Genomic DNA, 23,794 nt, shown 5'->3' with positions numbered 1-23,794 from the left:
TGTGTTTGCGTATTTTTGTGTTACGAAGGTGAGGAAATTTCCAACCCAGAAGAATACTGGGTCAAAAAGCTCCCTGGCAGTGGCATATTTAGTCACAAACATAAGTTTATTGATCCATCAAGGCTCAACATTAATCATTATTTATAATTTCGAGCACGAGTCCGGTTCATACAAACTACAGCACACTCAAAATTATTAGTTCTTCGGGAAAATTGACCTTGAAAAATTGAGGAAATCGATGCTTTTTGAGGGGAAAGATTATTCACAGCTAGGTTGCGCGGATTAAAGTCCTTAATTTCCTGGTAAGCCTTAACTTACACAACTTTATAATTCATCTCGGCTGTCTTGTTTTTTCCAGCTGATGGTGATAATTGACCAAAATCAAACCGCGTAAAATAAACCTGTGGTGTATTGTAAGTACTTAAAGTTGTATTTTGCAATAAGGGAGACAACATTACTCATTTGATATTCAGTGATATTTGTGTCTTGTTTGTAAAGCTTTATTATATTAGAAATGAACTCTGATGTACTTACGGTTGTTCGATGCGGATATGGGCAAACAAAACACTTGTGTCCATTCAAAAAATGTATCTGAAACAAAAAGAAATGGCGACATTTTTTAATTTGTTTGAAATGTACAGCAAAGCGATGGATTTCATGGCTGCAGAAAATTGAATCGTAAAGGTGAAGATTCTAACGAAAATTCATCAGCATTAGTTAAAGTCCGTAGTGCTACCGACTTGTGATCCCACTGATCGTTCTGTTGTCCGTTTCGGGAATGCACGAACGGGATTGGTTCCATCTGACATTTTTACTGGGTTTGACAAGAATTGAAATTTTCAATAGTTTATGGATAATATTCTTGAGTATCAATTAAATTGACAAATTGCAGGAGAGTTTCGTAGTTGATAATAAATATATAAATCTTCAAAATCCATCCAAAGATATAGGCGCTATTAACGTTCAAAATCTTAAATGATTTCGTGACTGTCACTAATTTTAGATTCTTGACACCCAGTACATTTGGGTAAGACGTTGTCCAACGTCAAAAAACTTTGTTCTACAAAATTGTTTCTGATGGTAAAACCCTTTTTGGGGGTATTGATAAAAATTAGGGTGGGCCACATTAAAAAAAATATGTTTTATCTATTTGCATTTTTACATTCATTGTTTTGCAATGTTGTTGCTCAGCTAGTTTCTAAACATTTTGCAAAAAAAAAGTTTCTCTAGCTCTTAAAATGACTGATTCGGAGCAGTTATCCCACTCCAAGTTTACAAAAGGGGTACCATTTAAAAAAAATCTGTTTTTATACTCTAACTTTTTTGTTTCAAATTTATCAGCAATGTGATCAGACCACTTTTGGAGCTTTCTAAGGCTCAGCTTTTTACACACTGAGCTAGGTATTTGATATCTCATGCGGTCCAAAAGTTATTTTGGGTTTTCTTTGAATAAAAAGTTTTTTTTTTCAAATGGCTCTTACTATGATTACGCTCAAAATATTTCTCCTTCTTTATCTACATGGCTCTACATTCTAACTTGAATTTGGCCTGCTTTTCAACTTAGTATTCTTTTTTAGCATTTTCTCAGTTATGATTTGAAGGTTTTACTATGGCTGCCATTGTATGAGTAAACATATCTTGTGTGGCAAATACAATGGATACACCATGCCCAGGGAGTCGAGAATGTTTCCCACTCGAGAACATCCTAGACCTGATCTAAAATCGAACACGCCATATCCGGATTGGGAATCCTACTCCATTACTCGCAAGGCTAACTGGAAACCCTCAACATTAATTTCATTTATTTAGTTAACATCTAAACAGATAACACTGAATCAACAATTTGACGCCACATACACGGTTCGAGGCCGCATCTCTCCATCCTCGAATACGCCCCTCGCTTGCCAAGTCATTTTGCACCTGGTCTGCCCATCTTGCTCGCTGCGCTCCACGCCGTCTCATACCTGCCGGATCGGAAGCGAACACCATCTTTGCAGGGTTGCTGTCCGGCATTCTTGCAACATGTCCTGCCCATCGTACCCTTCCGGCTTTAGCTACCTTCTGGATACTGGGTTCGCCGTAGAGTTGGGCGAGCTCGTGGTTCATTCTTCGCCGCCACACACCGTCTTCTTGCACACCGCCAAAGATGGTCCTAAGCACCCGTCTCTCGAATACTCCGAGTGCTTGCAAGTCCTCCTCGAGCATTGTCCATGTTTCATGTCCGTAGAGGACAACCGGTCTTATTAATGTCTTGTACATGACACATTTGGCGAATCTTTCTTGACCGCAGTTTCCTCTGGGGCCCGTAGTAGGCCCGACTTCCACAGATGATGCGCCTTCGTATTTCACGACTAACGTTGTTGTCAGCCGTTAGCAAAGATCCGAGGTAGACGAATTCCTCGACCACCTCGAAGGTATCCCCGTCTATCATAACACTGCTTCCCACGCGGGCCCTGTCGCGCTCGGTTCCGTCCACAAGCGTGTACTTTGTCTTTGACGCATTCACCACCAGTCCAACTTTTGTTGCTTCATGTTTCAGGCGGGTGTACAGTTCTGCCACCTTTGCAAATGTTCGGCCGACAATGTCTATGTCATCCGCGAAGCTAATAAATTGACTGGATCTGTTGAAAATCGTACCCCGGCTGTTATACCCGGCTCTTCGCATGACACCTTCTAGCGCAATGTTGAACAATAGGCCAGAAAGTCCATCACCTTGTCCCCGGTGCGATTCGAACGAACTGGAGTGTTCGCCCGAAATCTTCACACAGTTTTGCACACCATCCACCGTTGTTTTGATCAGTCTGGTAAGCTTCCCAGGGAAGCTGTTCTCGTCCATAATGTTTCATAGCTCTACGCGGTCTATACTGTTGTATGCCGCCTTGAAATAAACGAACAGATGGTGCGTTAGGACCTGGTATTCACGGCATTTTTGAAGGATTTGCCGTACAGTAAAGATCTGGTCCGTTGTCGAGCGGCCGTAAACGAAGCCGGCTTGATAACTTCCCACAAACTCATTCACTAATGGTGATAGACGACAGAAGATGATCTGGAATATCACTTTGTAGGCGGCATGCGTTGAGCTTCTGATAGAACTTGCGTGTTTCTTGAGAACGGCACAGCTGTTCTATCTCCTCGCACTCCGCTTCTTCCAGGCGGCGTTTCTTCTCCTGAAAAGGCGGGTCTGCTGTTTCCGCTTACGTCTATAACGTTCCACGTTCTGCCGGGTACCTTGCTGCAGCGCGACCGCCCGCACTGCGTCCTTCTCCTCCAGAATCTGTCTGCTCTCTTCGTCGAACCAATCGTTCCGTTGACTTCGACCCATATACCCGACGTTGTTCTCCGCTGCATCGTTAATGGCTGCTTTGACTGTATTCCAGCAGTCCTCAAGAGGGGCCCCATCGAGCTCACCCTCTTCCGACAACGCTGCCTCGAGATGCTGCGCGTATGCAGTGGCGACATCAGGTTGCTTCAGTCGCTCTAGGTCGTACCGCGGCGGTCGTCGGTGCCGAACATTGTTGATGACGGATAGTTTTGGGCGCAGTTTAACCATCACCAGATAGTGGTCAGAGTCGATGTTAGCGCCACGATATGTCCTGACGTTGATAATGTCGGAGAAGTGCCGTCCATCAATCAGAACATGGTCGATTTGTGATTCTGTCTGCAGTGGTGATCTCCAGGTGTACCGATACGGAAGGCTGTGTTGAGAAGTAGGTGCTGCGAATAGCCATATTCTTGGCAGGCAGCGAAATCAATTAGTCGTATGCCGTTTTCGTACGTCAGCCGGTGTGCGCTGAACTTCCCAATAATCGGTCTAAACTCCTCCTCTTGGCCAACCTGAGCGTTCAAATCTCCTATGATGATTTTGACGTCGTGGCTTGGGCAGCTGTCGTACTCACGTTCCAGTTGCGCGTAGAATGCGTCCTTATCATCATCAGTGCTTCCAGAGTGTGGGACAAGGACGTTGATTATGCTGAAGTTGAAGAACCGGCCTTTGATCCTCAACCTGCACATTCTTTCATTGATCGGCCACCACCCGATCACGCGCCTTTGCATATCGCCCATCACTATGAAAGCTGTTCCCAGCTCGTGTGTGTTGCCGCAGCTCTGGTAGATGGTATGATTACCTCTAAACGTTCGCACCATTGATCCCTTCCAACAAACCTCCTGCAGCGCTACGATGCCGAATCCGCGGTCCTTGAGCACATCGGCGAGTATGCGTGTGCTCCCGATGAAGTTGAGAGATTTGCAGTTCAACGAACCGAGTTTCCAATCGCTAGTCCCTTTTCGTCGCGGTGGTCGTCGCCGATAGTTCCGGTCCGTACTCTCTTGGTGATTGTTCGTTGCTTATGTTTTTTTAAAGGCTGACTTGCAGGGCCTGACACCAAACCCCCTAAATTTCCGAGGACCATGGTGCACTGTTTCACTTAGAGTCCCTCGCTGGCACTCGGACGATGATCAGCCGCCCCTAACATGGAGAACAGACGCTGTTGTGAGCCGATCCTGACATGGAGAATAGACGCTCAGTAAGATTTGCACCTCCGCAGAGGAGCAACCCCCCCCCCCCTTCCCTGTCATCATACGACCATAGTTCCCACAGGGGTTGGTTACCCGATCTTCCCTAAGGTTGCTCGTATCCCGGCCAGCACCACGGGGAGGTAGGGATAGGAGTAGCTGGGTAAGAGGGTAAGAGGCTAAGGACCGCTAGATGGGGTGTATTTTATTCCTTCAGGTACGCGTAGTACCAATAGTACGCTTTACCCAGCATTTAACGGAGACCCTCAACATATTAAAAATATTAAAAATATTGTATTTTTTGGAAAATTTCACTATTAAGTTTGATTACACTCATCTATTACGATCAAAAGTTATGAAGCAATTTCTGTATCGATCCGAAAAGGTTGATGTCTGGTTTTAATGAATCGCCCACTTCGAGCGTGCTTACAGCGCCACACTAGGAGTTAACTTTCTGAAATCAGTATGGCGAAAGGCATCTAAGGTTAGATTTTTCAAAATAAAGCACCTTCATCGAAAAAATTACATATTTTTTCATGAAAATGTCCTAATTTTGAGAAAACCCGCATTCAAATTTCTGTCGGTTATGTCATGCTGGCTATTTCACGCATATACTATAGCGCCTGGATGTGGCAGCGGCGGGTAGAAAATCAGCCACTGCCAATAATTCATTCTAGAAAAGCAGTATCACTGCTAGAAGAATTTATGAAATATTATTTTATTTTTATTTTCATATTTTTTTAATTTTTATTTCCGCATAGCACAGTGCTATGATATGATATTTTTATAGATATGTAAAGAGTCGACTGTGATTGAGGTTATGTAGATAGTTCTCGGTTGTCAGTCTTAATAAATAAACGTATATTTATGCGTTTTAAGCCTGACGTTTCGGTCACATTTATTGTTCCTTTTTCAAAGGATAAAAATCACTCAAACCTACATAACTCAAAGGAATACTCAAGAGCTTTCATTCAACGAAAACCGTACCTTAATTATTCGTTCCAATAATTAGTAATCAAATTTAATCTATGCCGTAGTTTTCTGGAGCTAATTGCGTAAATTCTAAACAGGCAACATTGGTGCTCGTGGTTCTAAAGATAGCACACACAAATTCAGGCTACTCGGTTGCTCTGCACTGCAATAAAATTAAATCCGGATATGAACATTAGCATTATTACGGTGTAATTCGTAGATTGGGCATTCAGTGACATTCATGTTTTACTTCTGAGATCCTCATCTTAAATGCTATCAGAAATCAAGAAGGGGAGTTGTCCTCGATTCCAGTATTAAACAAAAATAACAAAAGCATGAGGATTACTACTACTGGCCACGCCCATCTTCACCGTAGCTAGGAAGAGGAAGGAAGTGCTGGTGTGGTACTTAATTAACGAGAGGCCACCGACTTAGCGACACTCTCATAAGTACCACAGAGTTGGATAATAAGGAAGGTATTCGTTGGGTCAGGATTTGCCTGTAGCTGGCAATGTAACCGTGGTAGATCTTACCCCAAATGAGCTCCAATTTTCGGAGGACAGTCAGAACATGATGCAGAATTAAATGAGCGTTGTGAAGAAAAATAGATTTTTTTGAACCACCCTAATATAGTAGTGGTTTGGGTGGAGAATGGTTATGAGTGCGCTTATATACATCATAACTTAAATCAATGATTTTTTGCTAATATAAATGTGTGTTTTTTGCTAGTGGCACACTTCTTCTGCAACGTCACTTGCGCACCACATACTTTCCCGAAAATTGTCTATATACCGTGGGGCATCGAAATCCGTACACTTAAGCACCTTAGTATATGAAAAAGTCATTAGAAAATTGGAATCGAGTGTAAATAAAACGTTTGTCATTGACACAGGAGCATGAAGGCTTCTACTTTTGAAGTGTTTCACATTTACTCATTAAAAACTATGAAAAACTTGATAAAATAATGAATAAAATCAACTACTCATGACTCGAAATCCGTCCACCATGGACGGATTTAGAATTAAAGAATCAAAATCCGTACAGCTATTGTTTAACTAAATATTTAAATTGAAGCAGTCTTATTGACTTAACTACCACTGTAAATAGTTCGATACGCACCTTGAGGAGCGATCCCTTCGATTTGTATTCCACTTATCTTATGTAATGATTCGCAATTAGCAATTAAAACACAGTTACTTTTTGTGCAATTACCTGAAAACAATATGACGGCAAAAACTACGCGTTTGGTGGGTGGAGGTTTGTTTTTGATTTTTGTTGTTTTAATTTCAACGCCCCCTTTCCATTTCAATTCCTTAAAAGCTTATTGCCAAGTATCTGAACAGGATAAGATAAATTATTTCTACATTAATTATCTTTAACCTCCTTTATTTATTGATATCTCATGAGGTGGACGGATTTCGGTGCTGTACGAATTTCGGTCCCGCACGGTACTTATTTTTATAGATTCAGTTGACTTTGTTTCGAAATCCAAGTAAGCCATGCTAAATATGCTCATGTAAATATATCGGAAAAATATTCATATATTATCAAATGATTTAAGTGGTTCGAAATTATTCGGAGCTAGCTCTGGAGCAGTCGGTTTGGAACGTTTTTAGAATACGAAAAACGATTCATATTGTGGCATTCGCATTTTCGTACCTTCAGTTGTAAAAATTGGTCAAATATTGAGCCATTGAATAATTCTACTCATTATAAGTTCAAAAGCGCAATTTACTTTTGTGGAGCTTGTGTAGATTCTGATGCGGGGTGATACAAAAATAATATGTTTTGGAATATGTTTTGAAAAAAAGGCGTAACTTAACGACGAGCTCGGTGGTCTAATGACTACCGTTTCTGCCTTATAAGCAGGAGGTCGTGGATTCAGTTCCAGGCTCGTCCCTTTCCTACTTTGTATTTCTATCTTAGTTCGTTCACGTTATACCAAAACGAATCCTACTGTTATAACCTTCCAACTCAATCCCAGGTCGTAGAGTTCTCTGCATGTAGGTGTCCAACAAACCATCCTTCCCCTTCCTCAGCATTCACAAGGACGCGGCCAGGACAGATCTCGACTATTGGAGAGTGCATTGCTTACATCTAAGAGTTAGTGATTAGCCCCAAATCATTATCTGTGGTAACGGATGAAAGTGATGCTACTCTCATATAATAGTCTTGGCTTGTACCACCTACGAATTTGTGCGAAATGCTAAATGCTAATGCTAATGCTAAAAAAATCGTAACATGAAAGTGGACACGAGAGAAATAAGCGGAAACTACAAAGATTTGTTTCAAAGTACAGTCTGCTGTGAAAGAAATGTCTTGATCTCGATTTGAAGTCATGAATGCTAATTGGGTGAAGGGAAAGGTGAAATCCAGCTGAAAGACGAAGCAGAACAGATTACGCGAGATTTTACTCATCTCGCAAGAAGAATTGTTATTTGCCGCTGCATCTAGTGCGAATACAGCAGGTTTGATGTTGGATCAAGCTGTGGGCACCATCGGCAAAATAAGATGAAAGATTACATGATCGGCATTGATATTTCCAGGCAAGCCTCAAAACCGACAGAAAATTGAGCGTAAATTAGAAGCGAAGATGAAACTTGCTATACAAGGTATCTCTGGTATTGCCAAAAACCGAACGAGAATCATTCAAATTGTGGATGATTTTCGTTAAGGGGCGATCTGCAGTCGCTATCAGGATGAAGTTTTGGTTCAGTGTACGCTTCTGGCTTTGCCAGAAACCTACCTACGTGATCCCTACGTGAACCCTACCGTCCCAGCGAGGGACAGACTGCGTCTTGAGTTCTAATACGACTACGAACCGGGTGTTAATAAAAACAGATAGATAGATGGCGAAAACTCCTTGCATCACGACCTTGAAAGACCATTCCGTAAGGTAGTTCCCAATATAGGCAAAGACGTTCCCGAAGAATCACTTTAATGAGTTCCCCGCTCAATGAGTTTTCTGAGCATCCTGGGGGACATCCCCTAGACCAATGAAATAAGTGCTCGTCCTCATATCCTGCCCGAAACATAGACGGTGGTCAACCAACTTTGCATGACCTTATAAATACAGAAGGTTAGGGAGAATGGACGGAATTTGGGTACACCCGGACGAGAACATTGAATTGACGTCTTGGGTATTAGAACCGCGACAGTTTTGGCGAGTTTGGCGATGAATGTTCAGAATTTGGCAAAGTATCCATTTGCCGAATGGAAGGTTGCAAAGTTATCCTTTAGTGCATCAGCAACTTCGAGAGGGTTCGAGATTGTGCGGATTTGCTGGTCGAGATGAACGTTGACTCTTCTTCGCAGTTCGGCAGCGGATTGGGATGGGTTCACCGCGAAAATTTCCCACTGTCTTTTCTTTGCGTCTTTGATGGAGAGTATGAACCAACAATACTCTTCCTGATCTCTTATCTTAAGGGAGTGCCTCGAAGTGAGCCTTCTGAGGGCTCACCGCTTCTTAAATTTCCATCGGAGAGCTCGACGCCCCGGACAGGAACTTGTTTACGGACGACTGAGCGTCTTTGAATGTCCGGGTGAACTCGAGGAATGAAATTTGGGCTTGGGTTTCCAGCGAGTTTCGCAGGAGATGTTCGAACGCCTCCCAGCCGGCGTCGTAGTAACGCCATCAAGTTCGTTTGGTTATAGTGGTAGAAGAGACCCATTCACCTGAATGGGAGAGTGGCTGAAGGCAGCCTTCCATCTGAAAAATGGACATTAGACCTCTTCATGTTTTCAAAAAGTATCAAAAATTCAACCGGTCAGCCCAGAATCACAATTCTTATGCTAAAATAAGTCTCCTGTCAAATTTTCAGCTAATTCGGATAAAATTTCGAGGTGGCTCAAGTCGATTTAGTGTTTTTGGGCTATTTTCAATTTTGGAAAAAATCTAACAAGAGATATAAACGTCGAAAACTTTCGCAACAACCTTCATACGGAAGCTTTGGGTGTGCTCTACAAGTCTTGTGAACATTGCGATTCGTTCCGTTCACGTTTTATCTATGTTAAAGTGATTTTCAAGCTTTTAAGTGCATAAGAATAATGTTTCCCCCAAAAGTCGTTATTCTACAAAATTCTTGAATTTACGACAAGTGATTGCTTATTTATTATATTATTGTTCCTGTTTTTTCCCTGAAAATTTGAGTAATAAAATTGTCACTGTGCGATTTATCGTTAAATTCTTAAAAATCAGAAGCTGAACATTTGTCATAAATTTGCACGTTAGGATTTCTTCAAACAAGTTGTTCGAACAAAACATAAACCAAATCATATGATATTTGATGCTTACAACAAACGACTTCCAAATTTTGTTAATTTCACCATATGTCTGCATGCTTTTAACATTGAGTGCATCGTAGTAACAAGTGAAATCGAAGCTTCTTTGTTTAAACAACTTGTTTAAAGAAATCTCAGCGTGCAAATTTATGACAAATGTTTAGCTTTCGATTTTTAAGAATTTAACGATAAATTGCACATTGACAATTATATTACTCAAATTTCCAGGGAAAAAAGAGGAATATTAATATAATAAATAGCAATCATTTGTCATAAATTCAAGAATTTTGTAGAATAACGACTTTTGGGGGAAACATTATTTTTATGCACTTAAAAGCTTGATAATCACTTTAACATGGACAAAACGTGAACGGAACGAATCGCAATGTTCACAAGACTTGTAGAGCACACCCAAAGCTTCCGTATGAAGGTTGTTGCGATAGTTTTCGACGTTTATATCTCTTGTTAGATTTTTTCCAAAATTGAAAATAGCCCAAAAACACTAAATCGACTTGAGCCACCTCGAAATTTTATCCGAATTAGCTGAAAATTTGACAGGAGACTTATTTTAGCATAAGAATTGTGTTTCTGGGCTGACCGGTTGAATTTTTGATACTTTTTGAAAACATGAAGAGGTCTAATGGACATCCTCAACGCGATGACATCGATAAAAATGGCGGAGTGTTCGTTAAAGAAGGTGGGCGATCCGTCGCTGAGCGTTATATAACGTATGCTGCCTCGAATTCCGCTAACAGTGCAACGCCACGGGAGTACGATCTTGATCTGCCCCAGGAAGGGTAGTACGCGTTCATATCTCCCAGAAATAGAAGGGGAAATACGGATCAAATGACTTACATTATTTTTAAATCCCGGGATGGCTCCAAGGGAGGTAGACGTTCACCGCGAGTGCAGAAACCTCAAATGGCTCACATTTTCCAAAATCTGTTTAATTTTCGCAAAATTGTGCTAATTTGCAATTGTACAAAAATTTGCCAATCTCAACCTGTTTTCAAACCCCTCCGAGTAAAACACATGTTTTATATTAGTTTCTGATACTTATATATAATCGAATTTGGTCAAATCAACGTGAATTGTGCAAAGCTTGTACCGAGTCGACACTATGATTGAAGCGTGAAAACAAAAATAACTGCGAATGTAATCCACTGCGTAATACACTGCTTCAGAAAGGAGCTTTCCCCCGGGACGTGTTGACTGCCTTCGCATACAAGTCTTCATTGGGATGACAAACTCGAAAATGAAATTCCTTTGTTTTGAGTCCCAAAGAGCAACAAATCGTGGTGTCCACTTTTTTTTCACTTTTTCCAACACATTTAACATTGAGGGAGTGGGTGATCTGAATTGGAACACTTTGAGTAAATTGAAAGCGAAATCTCATCGGTGGCCATCGTTTGGACAGTTGGACTACTTCGCGATGATTCTCACACAAAACTAAGATTACTAATGTAGACTGTTGAACAAAAACAAAAGACATTTTCCAACGATATTATTACACATTTGGAAAGCTTTCGAACACGCTGAAAACTTATAACTAGAGGAAAACCACGTTGTGTTTTCATATGTTTCTCGTTGATTTCAAGCTAAATTTAGCCCAATTACAATCAACCTCAACATTTGAAACCTTTTTTTCTCGCTGGACCACCACCGTACCCCGACAATGCGCCACGGTGCGTTGGGACCGGACCATTTTACTAATACAGTAGCTTGGAGCGCCGAGATCCACGAACCCGGACAATATGATTTTTCTCCGATCGAAAACTTGCTTTGTCGAGCGAAGCAACAATGGCAGTGGACCGCCAAGCCAATGACTGCCGTTCCGTTTCCGTTGCCACGAGCAGAAAGTTTCCCGCTGGGGAATTTGTCTTGGATTGTGGAGCAAATTGCCCCTCCAGTGTGGAAATGGATTGTGTTTTCAATTCTGCAGATTGAGTTCGAGGATGAGATTAGCTTTTTACATTTGGTGAAAATGGCTACTCGTGTTTTTGATTTTAGTGGCCATCTAGTTAGCAATCGCACTATGTCTGGCTAGAATTCATTATAATTTTAGGGATTCGACCCAAATGACCTTATGGTTTTGTATTTCCTTTTCATGGCGTGTGATTTTTCGGGAGGGTTGGAATCGGTGTATAGTCAAGGTTGATGATAGTTTCAACAACCAGATGGTTTGTCCTTTTTTTTTTGCTTTTTTGCAGTCATGCAAAACTCTCGACATCTCTAACCCATGCGTGCCACCTAACCCACCTTCCTTTCTTCCTGCTCCTAGCAAGGGTTGAAACGTGGTTAGGTCCTTGCTTTTCATAAGTATTCTTTTGCTTTCATTTGGATTACATTAGGCTATTCGTTAATGATATTCAAATCAACATCCGTTCTATATTTTACTGAATAACAGCAAGATCGGCGTAACCAAAACCCGATAGCGACAGAAATCCAGGAACAAAAACGGAGACCACATAAATTCGGCAAACAAATACTAGATCGGCTTATCGCAGCAAAGGGAGATCCAGAGATACGTTCTGTTGTATAAAGCAAGTTTAGTTTAATGTTCGAATTATTATAATTATTATTATTTTGAAGCTGAGCACAACTGCAACCAAATATTTTCATCAAATTATCGTCGTTTTTCATATGCAACTGACACAGGAACAAACACCAATGCGTAAATTTGCATTTAAATTCATTTATTATGTCTGTGGAAAGAACTACATTTATCGACAAAATACATTTTCGAACAAAATTTGATTACGCTTGAAATTGCCACAACCACCTATCTCCTTCCGTTGATACACGTCGGACTGCACCTCACACAATTAAGATCCCCGTGGGTTGGCGCTGGCTGGCCGGCTGGTTGGTTTGCTTATCGTCATTGTCCAGTTAATTAGATGAGTGCGCGAGGGCAGCCGGAAAGAATAAATTAATTACTGTCACCACTTCGCCAGAGCGGAGTTCGCCGTTGCGTTGCCGTCACCATGTGGTGGCTTATGTTGGCGAGGATCGCTTTAATTTAAGTCGCGCCGGATGGTGGCAGCTACGACCGGAGCGAACATTAGCGCTGTGACGTGCGAGAAAACTAGGTGATGGGTTTATCAGAGAATCGCGTTGTCATAATTGGAGTCAATGGGTTCCGACGGAACCATTTTTGTTAATAAAATAATAATCCATAATCACCACTGTAATCGAATTTAGTGGCATGGACTCAATCCACTTATTGTTGTAAACTATTTTCGGTGAGTTATTTTTATTAGCGATGAACCCCCTCAAAATTACATTTACCTAAGGTTGTTCTTGTGCTCGTCACTTACGGACAAATTGTGATTGTTACGTCAGAACCGTTTTTTATTCAATATAGGCTCTAGCGAAACCTTCATTCTTTCTACAATCAAACATATATCGTTATATATAAAAATCACAATAATAAAGTAATCAACACAATCATTCATTTATTTAGTTTACATCTAAACAGATAACACTGAATCAACAATTTGACGCCACAATACACGGTTTGAGGCCGCATCTCTCCATCCTCGAATGCGCCCCATGCTCGCCAAGTCGTTTTGCACCTGGTCTGCCCACCTCGTTCGATACGCTCCATGCCGTCTCGTACCTGCCGGATCGGAAGCAAACACCATCTTTGCAGGGTTGCTGTCCGGCATTTTTGCAACATGCCCTGCCCATCGTACCCTTCTGACTTTAGTTACCTTCTGGATACTGGGTACGCCGTAGTGCTGGGCAAGCTCGTGGTTCATTCTTCGCCGCCACACACCGTCTTCTTGCACATCGCCAAAGATGGTCCTAAGCACCCGTCTCTCGAATACTCCGAGTGCTTGTAAGTCCTCCTCGAGCATTGTCCATGTTTCATGTCCGTAGAGGACAACCGGTCTTATAAGCGTCTTGTACATGACACATTAGATGCGGTGGCGAATCTTTTTTGATCGCAGTTTCTTCTGGAGTCCGTAGTAGGCCCGACTCTCACCGCTGTTATAAGAATGTGCTGTAACAGAATAACAAGTTGTGATATAAATCTGTTACTATCCACTGGTCGGATACGCAACTCTAATATCACATTTCAAAGTCATATAACTGTTTTGGGACCAATAGAGTTTTAGTAAAAGAAAAGTAGGGTGTGATAAATCGCCTCGTTTCCATTTATATGCTATTGGCGATAAGGCAATACACCAGCATTTGTAGCGCTTTCAAAGAAATTCATCGTGGAACGATGCCCGATTTCTCAAATTTTGAGTCGGATCGCTTTTGTTAAAAATAGGATATCCCAAACATTGAGTTAAAGATACTTTTCGTTTTCTGTTAAACATTTCTAACAAAATGTCTTCTATAAAACGTCTTTAGTCTTTTTATAGAAGAAAACTTAATACGTATTTGTCGACTCAGAATGGGGTTAATAGGTTATGTAGTAGGCGTTAATAGACAAAGTTTAATAATATAAAATTTTAGAAACAGCTTTATGTTATTGATCAGCGGTTTAGATTTGCTTCAAAGTTCCGCGGAATTCCGTTAGATTTCGTTAAAAGCTAGTTTTCCCTAGCGAAACGAAATCAAGAAATCAGACTTCGCCATGTTCAAATTCCGTGAAATTCCGCGGAATTTCGTTTCGAACCACCTAAAACGAAATTTTTCGAAATACCGCATATGCTTACAAAAATGATACTAACATTTCATCACTTAATAGAAACGCCCTTTCCTAGTGTCGTTGTATCAAGAAATACCGTAGGCATTCATCAAACTCAAGAAAATATTTTCAACCGCTCTCGAAGGTTCTTGAAAAAAATGTTGGAGAAAAGTATTTAAATAGTCGCAGAACCGTGAATAAAAAAAATCACTATTGCCACCCGAATTATGTCCAACATCAATAACAACATATCGGGAACATCAAATAATATTGAAGGTTGGCACAACAAATGTATTTTTTTTCCAACGTATGCAAATCCACCCTTTAACCGTGTTATGAAGCACTTTCAGCTGGAAGGAAACTCCAGTTCCGAAGTTCTATGTGGGCTGCAAGAATCAAATCTAGAACGATCACAGATATAAATAGTTAGCTGGAAAAGCTAAAAAAGTAATATAATTCATCAGGAGACTTGTTGAAGACTTGGACATTATTCAATTACTTTTAAATAATCAGTTTTTGTGTAGTACATACTAGCATAAAACATTTCTTGTCTTCAACAATCTGCGTATGCTAAATTTGGTTACTTTGGATGCTAAATTTGAGTTCTCGAGTTATGTAGCAACTTATGTTTTATTTGTAGGGGGGAGCGTTCACAAACCATCTAAAGAACATCTTTTCCGGCCCCAAAAATCCATGCATGCAAATTCTCACGCCAATCGATTCATTAGTATCCGAGTCTATAAGGGTCAGACAGACAGAAATTACATAAAGAAATTTACATGATTACTTTCGGTTGACATGGCTTGGTAGTCATATGGCTTTTGCTTCTGCCTCATACGCAGGAGGTCGTGGGTTCACTCCCAGGTCCGTTCCATTCTCCTACTTTGAATATTTCTCTATAGCTCTCATGTTTTAGCAAACGCTAGAACTCGAAATGGACTTCCATACCGTTTCCATGTCTTTACTATACCTTCAACTTGACTATTCTAGTAGAAACTGCTATAATTGGAAATTAATGTAATATGAATAAGAATATATTAAGAAATTCTATCAGTGGCTTTCTCCTATCTGTCACATTAGCAGCTCGTTAACCAAGACAAACTTCTGCCCCTCGAACCTAACCCACAAATTCCGCATGAACTCGTGGCAACTGCAGAGGTACATTCGGCTTGCAGTCATGGATCGAACTGAATGGAGACGACTTTTCTGTACAATACTGCAAAGGTTGCTCCGACCTTAGTCTGAGTCAATAAATAAATAACAATGAATGCGGAACAGAATGTTTCAAAGATTATTTTATTTGAATGTTTTACATCATACGTTATGTTATAATGCTATTAAAATGCAATAATGGTAGGGTAGTTTGTTGGAATAGAGCTCTGCCTGTCAAGCGATAAGCAATTTTTCACGATAAAAACTATCAAAGTAGGCACCACCTGAAATGATGAAAACAAATAGGGTAAGTCTACCGGTTTGGCCACCTTAGTGCCTAATTTAGCCAACCCTGAAAAATGAATATTTTCCAAAAACTATCAATCAGTTTCAAAAGCGAAGAAGCATAAGGGATATATCTCCTGTTGGAGCTAATAAAACCTCCGAAAATTGCTTTATTTTCGGAGATACACAGCAAATAGTTTTAAATATTCAAAGACGTGTAAAATTGCAGCTAAACTCATCAAACGAATTAAATTTGACTGAAACAAGCAAGTACCGTTTAAATTTATTTTGATTGAACAGAACAGTTAGATCAATTGAATATTGCGTTGATTTGCATGCTCCAAATACCTATGTTAAAATCACAAAATAGTTTTATCTGTGTACATATGCGAGAAACTGGCCAAATTAGAAACATGACCAAATTTGATGTAGTTACTCCACCTGCATGATAAACGGTCAAGTGAAGTTCAATCAAAGGTAATTGCCTATTTCCGGGGATTAAACCACCCGACTTGGACGTTAATTTACAATGTTATGAAAACTCATATGTGAATATGTACGTTATGTGGAAGATATTGATTTGAAAAATGTATTGGAGGTAACCACTTTCCCTTCGATGGGACTCGAACCCATGACCCTACAGTACGCTAGACTGGTGCTTTAACAAATTCAAATCAATATCTTCCACATAACGTACATATTCACATATGAGTTTTCATAACATTGTAAATTAACGTCCAAGTCGGGTGGTTTAATCCCCGGAAATAGGCAATTACCTTTGATTGAACTGAACTTGAGTTGCGTGCTCTTGCCTACGCAATGCGGTCGGGTCTGAGCTTGACGACCGACTGGCAAATAGCTTACACAACCTCACTTGATCAGTACCGTTGCTGATGAAGAATGTGTATAGCCGCCAGACATTCTAAATACTCACGCTCCTCTAATGTGGACATGTACAATACACATGTGGAAGTATTGGCTTGATAAATGGATTGCGAATGATTTGACTATGCGTCCAATTTGGGAATCTCGAGCTCGTTCAGTAGCCGCTAGGTTGCGAAGGCCGACGGAGGTCCTTCGTAGCTTAGTTGGTTAAAGCACCAGTCTAGCGTACTGTAGGGTCATGGGTTCGAGTCCCATCGAAGGGAAAGTGGTTACCTCCAATACATTTTTCAAATCAATATCTTCCACATAACGTACATATTCACATATGAGTTTTCATAACACGGTCAAGTGAAGCTTTTTTATCCATATTTTGGAAAAATACTTTTAATGACTTCAGTCCCACTAGTGCCCTTGTTCTTATGCTTTTACTGTGTTAATATTAACGTCAACGGTAAATAGCTGGTCCGTGACTCTACGCTTGGTGTTTGATCAGGAGTCATTTCCGATGCATTGAAGAGTGAATAATATTCTGTCGTTAAATATGGCAATCATAACATTATAAACTTTTCGGATTATTCTGCTTCTCGAGTAAAATCTATTTAATGATAGGTTCATCTTTCTCTCTCTTGTCAAGAGGTTACGGTATCGATTTCATAAACGGCACAAGGAAGAGTATGAGTTGATAATTTGACGCGACTGAGTCTTTCCGAGGTAATGATTGTAGAGAAGATAGGTATTCTGTGGTTCCTAAAGCATTTAAGCAAATTTTTACTGTTCATGGTTCAATCGGTCGAGGAATGATATGGAAATGCTAATATCATCTTCCAAACTTAGACGTACATGTTCATGATAGAATTAGAGGCGAAAGTATAGAATTGATAGTTCCGTTAGGATACGGCAGGCATGAAGAATGTTTTTATAGAAGTCGATTGGAGAGTGGAGATATATCAGCTTCCACACTGATATTCTTCCCTCCCCCTTCATACGGGAGCTTGGCAGAAGGAAGGTCGTGTGGTATGTGCCATCAGAAATATTGCCCTCCGCTCGCCTTCAAATCGACTTCTAAAAAAACATTCTTCATGCCTGCCGTATCCTAACGGAACTATCAATTCTATACTTTCGCCTCTAATTCTATCATGAACATGTACGTCTAAGTTTGGAAGATGATATTAGCATTTCCATATCATTGTAAATCGTTTAACTTCACGGAGAAGTAACACACACAAAATCATTAATTTAGATAACTCGTTGTGTTGCATAAATAGAGGTGAAAATCGCTATAACAATTTATGTTCTTGAAAAGATTATGATTATCCATAATGTAGGCAATTAACTTTAAGAGCAACTGTTCGGCCCATTCCTCGACCGATTGAACCATGAACAGTAAAAGTTTGCTTAAATGCTTTAGGAACCACAATACGTATCTTCTCTACAATCATTACCTCGGAAAGACTCAGTCGCGTCAAATTATGGAAGATGATATTAGCATTTCCATATCACAACGAGTTATATTTTCGTTCAATAAATAACACATTTAGTAATATTTTTGTTAAAACTAGAAGAGATTTTGTTACAATTTTTGTTATTTTATCTACAAATGGTACACATTTTATAACAACCGCTGTTATAAAAAACTGCTGTAACAGAATAACAAGGTCTGATAAAAATCTGTTACTATCTACTGGTCGGGAAGCTTCTTCAACCCACCACCAGGAGCCGCAGGAGCGAGTTGGGAGCGGCCATGATGGGTTGCACAATTGGGTGCCACGAAAAAAGGATGGAGACTGTGAAAAGTCGATGACCGGAGATGGGGTCATGAACCTTGGGGCTGATTGGTCTGGGACAAGTCGTTCACTTACCCGGCAGTTGTGAACAAGACTAGATGTGCGAAGCGCTAATTAGAAGTCTAAATACAAGCAGTTTTAAGTTACCAGATTGTGAGCAGAAGGAGGAAAATCTGGTAACAGCCCAACCCCATCTCCAGGCAACTTGCGGAATGCCTGTATTGTGATCGTTTTTGTGATACGTGATTTCCGTTTCAATCAAATTAGGACCCCGTTGTTCTACCGTGGTGTCTCTATTTCGACCGTTGTATCTGCGATACGGCCCCAGTTTCCGGGGAGTCCTTGTGCCGTCCTAGAACCCCTTCGCCTGGCACCGTTATTCGCCGAAGACCGATCCGTCAACATATCGTTAGTCTAGGGCGCGCAGCTGGATCGTCAACTATCCGCCAACGAACCCTTGGTGCCACCCACGACACGGAACGTGACCAGACGTGGTTGAAGCCATCCGTAGAAGACAGAGAGAGAGCAGAGACGCGGAGAAGGAGAGGAAGTGGTTGTGGAGTGAAGAAAGGGGCCCCACATTGTAAGGTTAGCTAGTGGATAAAAAAGTGGGAGGAAAGTTAGAAGGAGTGTAGCCAATAAAATCGTGAAAATAGTTGAAAAGTGCTGGTAGGTTTTCATTTATTCAAGTGCGAAGATTCCCTGTCCCGCGGTAAACTTACGAGAGTGAGCCGACCCTGAGGCAGTTGATTCGGGGAGTCTCGGAAGTGCTCCCGGTTGGCTAGACCGGCAATTACAGTGTGAAGCGACGATGTTTTCGGGACTATGTTCGTTCTTGGAGTGTAATGATTGATGAACGAGAAAGGAGAAAAAATAACAAATGCTAAAGCGCCTTGACGGTAAGAAGTAATCGGAAGGTTGAATAAGTGAACTGAAGTTTGATAGAAAACCAATAATCTGCTTTCCATTTAGTCGAAAATTGTTTTGATTCCTTCAATTTGAAGTTCACTAGCGGTATCATTCGATATATTCTTGGGTTTATCCTTTCCTTCCCATGGTAGCCAGTGGCGCCAGGAGTGGGTGTGACAAGTAGAACATGTCGCACGCATGAATTTGCCTGGGTGGGACAGTCAAAACATTGTCCTACCCATGATTATTGTAGGAACATATGAATTCATTGACTGGCAAGAATCTGTGCGTTATCAAAAGATGATTTCAAAGTTAATCGGAGTGTTTAGAATAATCATATACGTTTCTGGGATTCTAGAGGAATAGAGCTCTGATTGTTCTTTAGGACTTTAGACACTTTATAATCCCGATAGCGCTCAGGATGTTGAAAGCAAGGATGTTCTCGATCATTGAGCAATCCGGGCTCGATCATTTACTAGTTTGTAAATAACTCATAGGGTAAATGATGTATTCGTTTATAACATCCAAAACAGTCACCAGACTGAAAGTGAATTGGACAAATGAATATATTTCCAAAAATTACAAGTATTAAATTACCTGGTAAAATATTTCGGCATGTTGAATATTGGTACCTGCATATATGCATTTCTGAATTACGGCATTTACCTCCTTATGAATCAAAATTGCCAAGCCCCTTCTTCTATTAGCAGAGCGTCCACTCATGTGCCACTGTAAATGAGTCATCGAAGCATATGCGCACTCCAAATTCACCTCTTGTAGTGCGGCTATCTGCACTCGTTGGGCCATTAACAAGGCATCTCGTTTGTCCGAGGAACGACAACTGTTTACATTTAGTGAGGCGAAACGCAATCCTTTTTTTGAGTCAACCGAAACGGGGAAATTGTCAGTTAGTTGGGAATCTGTCAGTTCTCTCCTAGCCACCTTCTGAGCGACTAACATTGGATCGGGTAAATCACGACGTGTCGTGGACAAGTGACGGTGAACATGCTCTGTAAACAGAACACTGCCATACATAGTTCCGGAGCTCGTTGTGTATTCCAGTATGTGAATTGAAGTATTTGATGTACGCTCAGATGGGTCATATCGTAGAACACCTTGAAGCCCACCAAGGGTAAGTATCGTCATGTTTAGCAGAGCAGATAGCACCAAGATAGATGCAAGTCCACCATTATGACGTCCAGCCCGTAGACGGAGCGCAAAACTTGACAAATCATTTGTGTCATCACAAACAAAACCGCAAGCAGCGAGAAACGCTCTAGGCATACTGTCGATTTCATCTGCAGCTAGACACCGAAGCAGTCCAATGGTTTCATCGGAAGCGACCGTACACGTCAATTGATGGAGAATTGAAAGAAAAAACGCGTCGCTCACGTAGCCGAATACTTTCACCTGCATATTAGATGGAGATCCAGGGAGATGAAACACTTGAGAATCCGGACACTCTAATGTTGCTCAAAACATCCGAATACATAAAACACTATAATAATGAATTTTCGCATTCCACGTCGAGCATCCGTGCGAGACGGTTGTAAGTCCGCGTACGGTCTGCTTCTCATTCGGTTTTTTTTCCTGAAGTACAGGTAGTGGTTTTTTTCCGAAAGTGTTTTGAAGCATAGTGCTTGAGTGGAAGTGGTGCTTAGCTGTAGCAGTTAAGTAGCCATTTCGTTGGTTTTGCAACTACGCAAAACTTTGCAGTTTATTCGGCGTCCATCGCAGGCGCAGGCATCATCGTCCCACGCCGACAGTCATCATCCATCGTGCGTCTCCACCAACACAGACGCCGCCGTCCTGCCACCATCCATCCACCCAGTTGCAGTGTTGGGTGCGGCGAGAACACCAACAATAGCGTGGTTCGCTTCGACCGCACCACCGGCGAGTGTCCATCGAGCTAGTGTGTGCTGCCAGAACTGTTAGCCGGCAACACAGCAGTGTGAACGCAAGTATTTAATTGAGCTCCCTCTCATTGTTCCCCTCTCTTCTCCATCTTATTGGAATAGTTTTTTCTTTCTTTTTTACTCGTCTTCCCCTCTGTCCCAAATCATTATTTTGTTTGTGTGTGTGTGTTTTTTTCTGCCCTTGTGATAATTGTTTAGTTTTAAAAGAGATTGTGCCTCGCTGCAGCGGCGCATTTCGTGTCCGCAATGCGCGAAGGCGAAGTTGGCGGGGGTACTTCGTATTCCATGTCAGATGTTTCGTTGCATTCGGGTGTTCCAAACCAAAACGAAATGGACACCAGCAACGCTAAAATTTCCTCTACGAGCCCCCGTCCCAAGGTCTACCCTCACGACTCTAGTGGGCCGTATGTTGTTTTCTTTCGACCCAAAGGCAAACGTTTGAATATCAGCCAGATTAGCAAAGATCTGGAAAAGCGATTTTCGTCTGTCACGACCATTGACATGGTTGGGTCCAGTAAACTCCGTGTCACGGTCAGTGATCGCAAACAGGCCAACGAGATTGTCACCTGTGAGCTTTTCACTCTCGAATATAGGGTGTATTTACCGTCAGCAGTGTGAGATCGCGGGGTGGTGACGGAGGGAAGTATGACATGCGACGATTTGAAACAAGGTTTCGGTCGTTTCAAGAACGTTTCTTTGCCTCCTGTTGCGATACTGGATTGCAAACAAATGTATTCGGTGTCGCAGGAGGGAGAGAAGCGGAGTTATTCCCCGTCTGACTCTTTCTGCGTCACTTTTTCCGGGAATTGTGTTAATTGCAAGCAGCTGGGCCACACCGCTCAGTACTGTTGCAATAAACCTCGCTGTGCATGCTTTTGCTTTATGTGAAACATGGCTAACACCAGATGTGAACCTTCATTTTCCTGATTTCAACATAATCCGCCGCGATCGGGCAAATCGATATGGAGGGGTGCTTTTAGGTATCAAGAAACAGCACTCCTTCTATAGAGTCGATCTTGCGCCGATGTCTGGCGCCGAAGCTGTTGCATGTCAGGTGACTATTCGAGGAAAGACCTCAGTATCGCCTCGATATATCTTCCTCCAAACACCGCGATATCTCGCAGAGATCTCTCACACATCTGGTCGGTTATGCCCGAGCCACGGTTGCTCCTGGAAGATTTTAACTCCCACGAAACAGGCTGGGAGGAACTGTACGACGACAACCGTTCATCAATGATATACGACCTCTGCGACGACTTCAATATGTCAATTTTGAATACAGGAGAAGTTACACGAGTCGCTCCTCCAGCAAGAGATAGCCGTCTAGATCTTTCCATTTGTTCGAGCTCATTATCGTTGGACTGTACTTGGAAGGTGGTCCAAGATCCCCATGGTAGTGACCATTTGCCGATCGAGGTTTCGATTTCCAATGGACATAAGCAATCTGCTTTTATCGATCTTTCATATGACCTCACGAAGCACATCGATTGGGGCAAATATGCAGACGCCATCAGCGATGGCATACAGTCGATGAAAGCACTTCCCCCGCGGGAAGAGTACAAGTTTCTATCGCAGTTGATTCTTGAAAGCGCTCTTCAGGCACAACGTCGGCCGGTGCCAGGAGCTTCGGTTCGTAGGAAACCCTACAGTCCGTGGTGGGACATCGAGTGTACGCAACTTTATCGCGAGAAATCCGCCGCGTTCAAAGAATTTCGGAAACACGGGGCGATCGTTCTTCACAAACGATACACCGCGCTCGAAATCCAGTTCAAGAAACTGGTCAAAGTGAAGAAGCGCGGATATTGGCGCACTTTTGTTGAAGGTTTATCGCGCGAGACTTCAATGAAAACTCTGTGGACCGTCGGGAGAAGAATGCGCAACGCGTCGTCCGTAAACGAAGATCGTGAAAGCTCGTCGTGGTGGATACTTGACTTCGCAAAGAAAGTTTGTCCGGATTCGGTACCGGTGAGGCAAGAGCTACGTGATGCTTTTGCAGACAGGGATGATATGGATCGTCCCTTTTCGATGATTGAAATCTCACTTGCTCTCCTTTCATGTAACAATTCCGCTCCAGGGATGGATAGAATCAGGTTCAATTTGCTCAAAAACCTCCCAGACGTCGCGAAGAGGCGCTTATTGAACTTGTTCAATCAGTTACTGGAGTGCAACATTGTTCCGGATGATTGGAGGGAAGTGAGGGTGATAGCCATCCAGAAGCTCGGAAAACCCGCGTCGGATTCGTATCGCCCCATCGTGATGCTGTCCTGTCTTCGGAAGCTGTTGGAGAGGATGATTCTCTTCCAGCTAGACAAATGGGCTGTATCGAATAGTTTTTGTCAGATACACAATTTGGTTTCCGCAGGGGCAAGGGAACGAACGACTGTCTTGCGTTGCTTTCTTCAGAAATTCAGCTTACTTTCGCTAAAAAAGAGCAAATGGGCTCAGTGTTTTGGACA

The 23,794-nt window shown here is 41.8% G+C and overlaps 2 protein-coding genes across 2 annotated transcripts in view; one reads left to right on the top strand and one right to left on the bottom strand.

Annotated features, from left to right (window-relative positions):
* LOC134227304 (D(3) dopamine receptor-like) overlaps positions 1-23,794 on the bottom strand; it is a 304,852-nt gene that overhangs the window by 208,988 nt on the left and 72,070 nt on the right. Inside the window, exon 2 of the mRNA XM_062708690.1 lies at positions 535-591. The gene's annotated coding sequence lies outside the window, so the exon portion shown is untranslated. The remainder of the gene's footprint in view (positions 1-534; positions 592-23,794) is intronic.
* The window catches only part of LOC134227322 (uncharacterized), a 275,985-nt gene that overhangs the window by 232,421 nt on the left and 19,770 nt on the right, over positions 1-23,794 (top strand). The window lies entirely within an intron of this gene.

This window comes from Armigeres subalbatus, chromosome 1 (genome assembly GCF_024139115.2).
Source record: "Armigeres subalbatus isolate Guangzhou_Male chromosome 1, GZ_Asu_2, whole genome shotgun sequence".
In the NCBI taxonomy this organism is placed as follows: Eukaryota; Metazoa; Arthropoda; class Insecta; order Diptera; family Culicidae; genus Armigeres; species Armigeres subalbatus.
The sequence above is the reverse complement of the archived record's forward strand: the minus strand, read 5'-3'. Positions and strand labels throughout refer to the sequence as shown.